The 8,193-nt window shown below is 37.3% G+C and overlaps 1 protein-coding gene across 6 annotated transcripts in view; it reads right to left on the bottom strand.

The window, feature by feature from the left end:
- Positions 1–8,193, bottom strand: part of UBR3 (ubiquitin protein ligase E3 component n-recognin 3) — a 110,743-nt gene that overhangs the window by 101,646 nt on the left and 904 nt on the right. The gene's annotated exons all lie outside the window — the stretch shown is intronic.

Consider the following 8,193-nt stretch of genomic DNA (forward strand, 5'->3'; position numbering starts at 1 on the left):
ATACATTTCATACTGTATACCGTATCACTTACAATGTCATATAATGTCTCATAAAGGAGTCAAAAAAAACAAGCAAACTTTGTAAATAAGAATTCAATAGACACTTGAAAAATAATACACATTTTGTCCCTACTGTAAAACTAACATGCTAATACTATTATATACACTGAATCTACAAAATAGATGCAAGATGCAAAATATTTTTTGAGTGGTGCAGTTGTCTCTCAGAGCTCTTGTGAACTGATTTTTCATTCTTTATGTACTGGCAAAGAGTGGTGAAATGTTTTTTTCCTGCTTTTGCAGTTCACATATCAAACCACATCTTAATGCAGAACAAAATATAACTTGCATAATCAGCATTAGAAAATTATCTGGATGTAAAAGGGCTTTGATATATTGTAGCCTTGCTTTATGTAAATCCACTGTCTGAAACAACAAACACAGTGGTAACTCTGAAAAAACTGCTCCTCTGAAAAAGAAGTTTTGCATGTTTCCCCCACACACCCTAGTAAATAATTTGAATAATTAAAATTGCTTTCACCTACAAAATAGACTTCCAAAAGTGATTCAAGGCCTGAGGAATGACAGCTCTTCTGCTCTTTAGGAAAGATGCAAGCTACAGAGGAGTTGAGACAAAACTGAATGCTTGCATTTCTACTATTAGGGACTCCAACTAGAAGCAAAGCCAACTGGAAAGATGTCAGTTTAACCCTCCTAACCAGGAAATCTCCAAAGTAAAGGCACTAGAGTCAATAGTGAAGGACAATGAAACACAGCAGAATTAATGGCTTCTGGGGGGGGGGGAACCCCCAAACAAAACTAAACAAACAAACAAACAAAAAAACACAACCACAAAATGAAACAAAACAACAACAAAATCAGAACTTAAAAGGACATCTTTCCAGGCTCTAAGCCTTCATGACAAACCTGTTTGGCCATGTTGGGAGGCTAGAAATCACAAGTGAGACTTGGAAATTATTCCAATCCTTGCAGAACAGCAGGGAAAGTGGTGGTGAGTCACTAGTAGCTCCCTTGGTGCTCAGAGCTACATTGAGCATCCTTCATCAAAGCAAGCTCTCCAATTCAAAGAAAAAGCAGACAAAGAAGCTCTGCAGAAGAGCATTTCTATTATTCTTTGTCAGACCTCAGACAGAAACATCTTGTAGAGTAGATAAAACTACAATGAGTTTCATTAGTATACAAGTACCATCAATCAGAAACAGTAGATTTGGCAACTTCAATTGTAAGACCTTAGAAATACAGTGAGAATGAGAAGGAATGGAATTCTGAGTAGCAATCTTCATTAAGGTTAACATTAAAAAAGCTCACAAGAAAAATACCTAAAGGATTTTTTTTTTCCCCAAATATAGACCTAAAGATAAAGAAAGACACAATGCATACTCTAGTTCTGGATGCTTAACTTCATAACTTTTAGGATATGATTTTTCAGTATTCTTAACCTTACACAGTATTCACAAAGGAGAATTCCCAGTTGACTTCGAAAATATGTCTGAGAAGCAGATCAGCAAATAGAGTATCTGGTCCTAGCCCTCACCAGAGCCATCTTTGCTTGACCTTGACTCTTCCCAAACCATTAGTCTGGGAAGCCTCCCTGTGCAGTTGCTTGCAGAGTCACAGCAATTTCATCTTCTATTTGAATAACAACAATTAAGTTTCCAAAATAGTTAACAAAGATATTTTCTGGCTAAGAAAATTTTCTCAAGAAAATTTAAACAGGTCAAACATACGACAAGTATTACTTTGACCCTAACACTTCATCTAACAAAGTTCTAAGTGCCTGCAGAGTGCCAGACAAATGTAAAAGCTACCTTAATTTCATCAGGATTTGACCAAGATGTGTGGATTTTAATAAAAACTATCAGCTTAAGCTGAGGATGCCAATTTGGTTGGGCCTCTAACAGACATGGTAGTTTGCATGTAGCTTGAAGTTTTCTTGGAAAGGGAAGTGTCCATGTTCTTTATGCCAGAGCCATTACCACTGCAGGTGCTGTGTGGAAACGAAGAGATGCATCCTGATGAAGGCAAGAGAGTTCATTATATAGTCCTTGTTATTGCAATACCCCAAAGGGCTCTCTCTGTTACTTCAATGTGAAGAGCTTACTAACAGAATACGCTATACAGGAGGGCACCTAGTCATACTACTAAAAATCACCTGCAGTTGTCAGGCACCGTTTCAGGATTATTTTTTTTTTATTTTTATTTCTTTACATAAAGTTCTTGATATTCTGCAGGTTATAAAGAAGAACAGCCTGAACTCTGAATCAAACTATATTATTTGTCATTAAGAAAGATCTAAGAGACAAAAGTTCTTTCGGAATGCATTCCCCAAACATACACCCTACATCACTTTTATTGTGTTGCCAACAGATCCATTGACAGCCCCACATAGATCAGATATGTACCAGATAAATAACGCTCCACCCTGACATAGCAAACTTAAAACCCCGGGCAGCTGGTAGTTTCCCAAAAGGGATAAAAGGAGTTTAAGAAGTTGGTGGGATCAAAGCAAAGGAACTGAAAATCAACACTGGTTAGCCCAAATCTAAACAAGACTGTTTCCAGAGAGTTCCGAAACACCAGTTCTTCTTAAGTTGAATACATACCAAGGTATATTACAAAGCAATAGACAAGTTATACAATAAATAAGCCAATTTCAGACAAGGCAAGAAGTAGTTTATCTTGCAAGCTCAATTTTCACACTGCTGTTCTGTTCTTCAATCCAGACTGGCCCTGCTAGCAAAAGATTTGGAGTAGAACTATCATTTAAGTTTGTTCAGTGACTAACACAAGAAGATGTAAAGCTTCTAAATGTTTAAACTTATGTATATCACTTATGTGTATCAATATGTTTGAGTATCTTACTGATGCCTTCGAAACAAGTGCACATTATGCTTCAGCATGTATAAAGTACATGGCGTCTTGTCAGGCCACAGCTCTAAAAGCAGTAATACAAAATTATCACTTGGCTGTCAACCATTTGGAAAACATCACAGTGACTAATGTAGAGGCTGATGTAGCCCTAATTAGAGACATTAAGAGAAATCAAGACAGGCAGGTCTGTGCGCTGACTGTATGTAACGATGGACTCAATCAACACAGCAATCTGCAATCTTTTCTGCTTTCCAAGGATTAGACCTAACATGAAGCTCTGTGAAAACTACTGAATGCTACTTTGGAATCCTAAGCAGCAATACCAAATATTGAGCTTTAAGTATGGGGGAAGTGGGGAGTAGGGCAGAAAGAATTATTTACAGATGCATGATAACTGTGTTTCTTTGAAATGCTGATGTCAGTGTGAAACCTAGTATGAACTCCTGTACCTTGTATGTAGAAGACCAGATACTAGAGTTTTTGTTCTGAAGAGTCACACCCACCAAAAGTACATGACCATGGGTTTATTCAGACTCATGCTAAGCTAACAGGCAGTACAGCTTAGACTCCTCTGTTAGCCCAAAGGTAACTTCAAAAGCAGAGAAGCTGCATGAAACTAATCGAGATCCTACAGAATACCATTTGTACTAACCCAACAATCCTGAAAAAAACTGCTATTTTTATGTAGACTCATAATGTTCAGAGGCTAAACTCCTTGACAATGTCTAGGCTCTTAGGCTGTTGATAGGCATCCATTTCAGAAAATTCTTAAAGGGTTCAAAAGAACACCTGTCCCTCTTTGAGGCTGCATTACCAAATCTAACATAGGACCTGGAGAATTAAAACCTTCTTGTCTATTGTTAAAGAACACAGCTGAAAAGAGTCACACTAGAAGGGACAACCTTGAAGCAGCAACATACAATATATATGCTAAACAGGAGACTCGCTGTTGCGAGACAGTCCATAAGATAACCACACAATCTACTTAATGCCAGGAAAACAGTTATTACCTGTATGCCCCAGAAGCCAGCTGCAAGAAGATCTGACTTTTCTGATCTTAAGTGGATCACAGCTGCTGCAACCCAAGATGATAAAGAGACCTTGCCTGATGAACAGGCACAGAATCCATTCAGAAGTAACCATTAATAATAGCTTTCTCAACAACAAGCTTGCTTTTTTATCGCCACTCTATTTGTTAAAGTTCTCTCAAGTCTGGAATATGAAAAAGGTCCTTTACTCTTACTAAGCAACAGAAAGTAAAAGAAATGAGAGTATATTCTTCATAGCTTCAAACAGCAAGGCCATTTCTATTGAAACGAGTCTCTGAAAAGGGATAAAATAAGGAACTGAGTGAGAATGAAGAAAAAAAGGATATGGAGACAAAGTAGTAAATGTCATCAATACTAGGTATCTACTGTCCAAAATTTAAATTTAAACTAAAACTGTTCAGTACTTACTGGGCGCAAACATTTTAATGCATTGAAAAAAACAGAGCCAATTCTAAACAAACTGAAGCAGAAAAAATAAGCAGGCCAGAAACTATGAATATACTTCTCATACTTTCTAGCAGTGAGAGGAGGAAAAGACAATTTCCAAGCCTTTTCATAAGAGGGCAAGAGGAAGGTGTCTGATATAGTGTGTAGCTCAGACAGGATGCCCATATAACCTACAGTCATGTACACCCCTAAGACTCAAAGCTAAATGGAAAAATAAGTATGGATCATCAGAGATAGGCCTGCAGAAAGCTTATAGCTAAGAACCTGGAGGTGCTTCTGAATACGAGGCATACAACATCAATTTGTAACAGTTACCTTTTTATAGATATAGGTTTTGGTACTTCACACATACCTACTGATAAAAAAAATGGCTCACTGTCACAAGTGGAAATTGAGAATTTCTTAGACCCTTTGATAAAAGTCATAAGAGAAGGTAACACACTTTGTCAATGAAGCCATTGGTTGCCATAACTACCAACAAATGCACAGGAAACATCAATGCAAAGCCTGTGTAATGAAATTCTTAACCTGGCTTTTTGCCTTTCAGGATACGCAACCCTTGATGAAGATATTATTCTCTTTGTACTGTAATGCAGCACTAAAACATCTGCTTCCCACATGATTAATTTAACAAATAAGTCAACACACAGCAAGGCATACTCAGAAACTGGACACGGAGGGAATGAAATAGCCAAAGCACAGAGGCTCTCTAATATATCAGGTTATTGTCTACAGACTTAAAGAGGAACCTGAACAAGCCAGCCACAGAAACAAGACAGCACTCATCAGTAACAGATTACTGACTATTTATACTCTTATTATAACCACATGGCATATCGCCTGCTTCCAGCTTATTTTATAAACTATCAAGTTTCATTATAATACAATACCATCTACCAACCAAAAAGTACCCCAGACTGAATTTCCCCCTGTCTAACTGCATGGCTGGGTTTTTTTCCTATAACAGATGAACTAACCAGCTGAACTATAAGCATATGTCTACTCTAAACATTTTAGAACTGAAGATTTTGCCTTCTTTGGAACATTATTAATTATCTCTGACGGAGCTGCAAAATTTCATTTGCCTATGGCTAGATACCATATGGGTGATGACTACAAACTATTTTCTCCTACTGATGTACCACTGGATCTTAAAATCTATTAAACCTTGTCCCAGATAGAGCTTTTAATACTTTGACAAGCAGCTATATTTACGAACTTGGATATTTTCTGAAGTCTAAATTACATTCTAACAGATCAGACCAACTGCAATCAACTTAATCATCAAAACCTCAGAAATTTGCATGAGGATCTTAAGGTTCAAAAGTGGGACAATCTGATTTTTCCAAAACAAATGACACAAGGTACCTAAAGCAAATCAGCATCTATCCATTACACTATATTCCAGCTTCCTTATATAAAGGCATAAGAAATGAAAAATTAAGTTATCTCTAAAAAGGAAATTATAGATTTAATTAGTCGTAACAGATTAACACACACATACTTGTACCTCAGACCAAACCATCTCTAGATTCACATTAGCCACCCTAAAGGAAATGAAAAGATATTCCAAATGGTAAGCTGGAAAGATTTCCTTTAGAGCAGACCAGTTAAAGAATACTTCTGATGAAGTCTTAGTTAAAATGCACCAAATAAAAAAAAAAAAAACTCAGAACATGGAGTCCAGATAACAAGAACCAACGGAAACAAATGACTATTATTATAATACCCATACACAGTATCTACACAAAAATATATCTGAGCAGGCAGATGATAGATGAAGTTTTTAAGTAGGCTCCACATTTGATTCCCTTGCTATTAATAGAAACTTAGACTGTTATGGCCAAGGTTATATTGGGCTAGACACTCCAGTTCCCTGGATCTGCCATGAAGGCCTCCTAACTTTAACATGTAAAGCATTACCTTTGTAATTATGTAATTGATTTGTATACACTGAGTTAAATCAGTTTACCTAAACATGCTGCACTGAAGCAATTCAAGTGAACAGGCAAAAAACTGTGTGCTTGCACACATTAATGTTTTTACACTGGTGTAAGCTTAACTTCGCCTTGCACAGCAAACAAGGCTCCTACCTCACTTAACTGCATTGGCTTAATACCAATTCTTTAGTTAAGCAGGAGAGATCTCATGTTGAGTACAGGCACGCCATATATACTGTCATGTACTGTCCTCCTCTGTGTTCACAAGACTGGAAAATCTACCACTCAGCTCAAGAACACTGTTTCTGAACAAGTACTATGGAATTCTGTATCTAGGAATTATCAAACCTCCCGAAGAGACCCACCTCACACTCAAGATTATTTACTTCCAAATTCTACTATTAAGAGAATATTCTTACTCCCTCAGGCGCTGCATCTGGTTTTGATGCATTTTTAACAGTGGGTTTTATTTCTTCTTTATTAAACCATCTTTCTTCAAGGAAAAAAAATGTTTAAAATAGGAAAAGGCAATTGTGAAAGCTATAAACTCCGAGATGAGAGCAGTATCAGAAGTTATTTTAATATTTACCTAAAACAGATCAATTTGTCTGTGCTCTATTAAAATCCAACCACCATGAGGAGCCCTAAATCTATCCCACACTGAGCACTGAGGAAGTGGCATTGATTTTGTTGCCTTACTTTTCAGGATCAAGGGGAACTGTTATTTCAGTGATATTGAGGAAAGCAAAATCACCAGAAGCTGAGCAAGAACAGACAAAAAAAAGAATCACTCCAGGAGTAGCCCCTTGAAACCAATGAAAACAAAAGGGGAAAAATTCTTCCATTGGAGTGAGCCTACCAATAAGAAAAGATTGCACTAAAAAGTAAAAATGAAGAAATGATGAAGCAAATAGTAAGAGAAACAAAAGGATATTAAAAGAAATAAACTAAGAATGAAGCCACTTCAAGGCACAGAACAGAAGAATGTGACTACAGACAAAAAGAATCAGAAGCAAGAACAACCTTCAAGCAACAGAAAAAAGTAAATCAGTGTAATCTCTAAGTAGAAATGCAAAAAGAGAAGGAATCTCAAAGAGTGATACAGAATTATACATTTTAAATGTTAAAAACATTAAAAGAACCAATGTTTTAATATTTCTGTATGTTCCTAGCGTTTGCTGCTGGGTGCACCACAACCCAATGTTTATGAGGAAGAGCCAAGAAGGGTCTTGTAAGAGCAAGCCATCTCACCCAGGCTAAGAAAATCAAGACAGACTGTTCTAGAGAGCTAGTTAGAAGGGAAGTGTCACTCAAGCACACTAGACTGCCTTTCTAGTGAAGTCTTCATCACTGGTGAATGAACATGAACAGGTTGCTCCACAAAGACACCCAGCTGAGAAATTTGAAGTTTATTGGCTATGTATCACCACCACCCAGTAACTGGTTGACTGCTCTTTCCTTTTAACATTGACTACAAAAGGAAAAAGGAAGGGTACAATAGGGAACCCAAATCCCTTTCTTCTGACCAGGTACTTCAGTCTTGCCTCCAGTAGGTCTGCATGCTAACAGAATATGAACGACATTCAACATTTGCAAAATCCTGCCATGCTGTATCCATCCAAGAGTTAATGAATTCCTTGGTTTAAAGCTGGTAACAGTGAAAACAGGAGGAAAGGTTAACCTGTGTGGTTTTCTACACTAGGAAAACACACAAAACAGGCTCCCTCTCACTCAATCCGTTAGTTTCAGCATATTTGCTCACATGAAGTCCAAAAGTATTTGAACACACTTCACGGTTTGCTGTGCTAGGCCAAAGCAGCTACCTAGAAGCTGACAGGTACTGCCTCCCATGCACTCTGCCTTAC

Source organism: Lathamus discolor, chromosome 3, assembly GCF_037157495.1.
Source record: "Lathamus discolor isolate bLatDis1 chromosome 3, bLatDis1.hap1, whole genome shotgun sequence".
Lineage (NCBI taxonomy): Eukaryota > Metazoa > Chordata > Aves > Psittaciformes > Psittacidae > Lathamus > Lathamus discolor.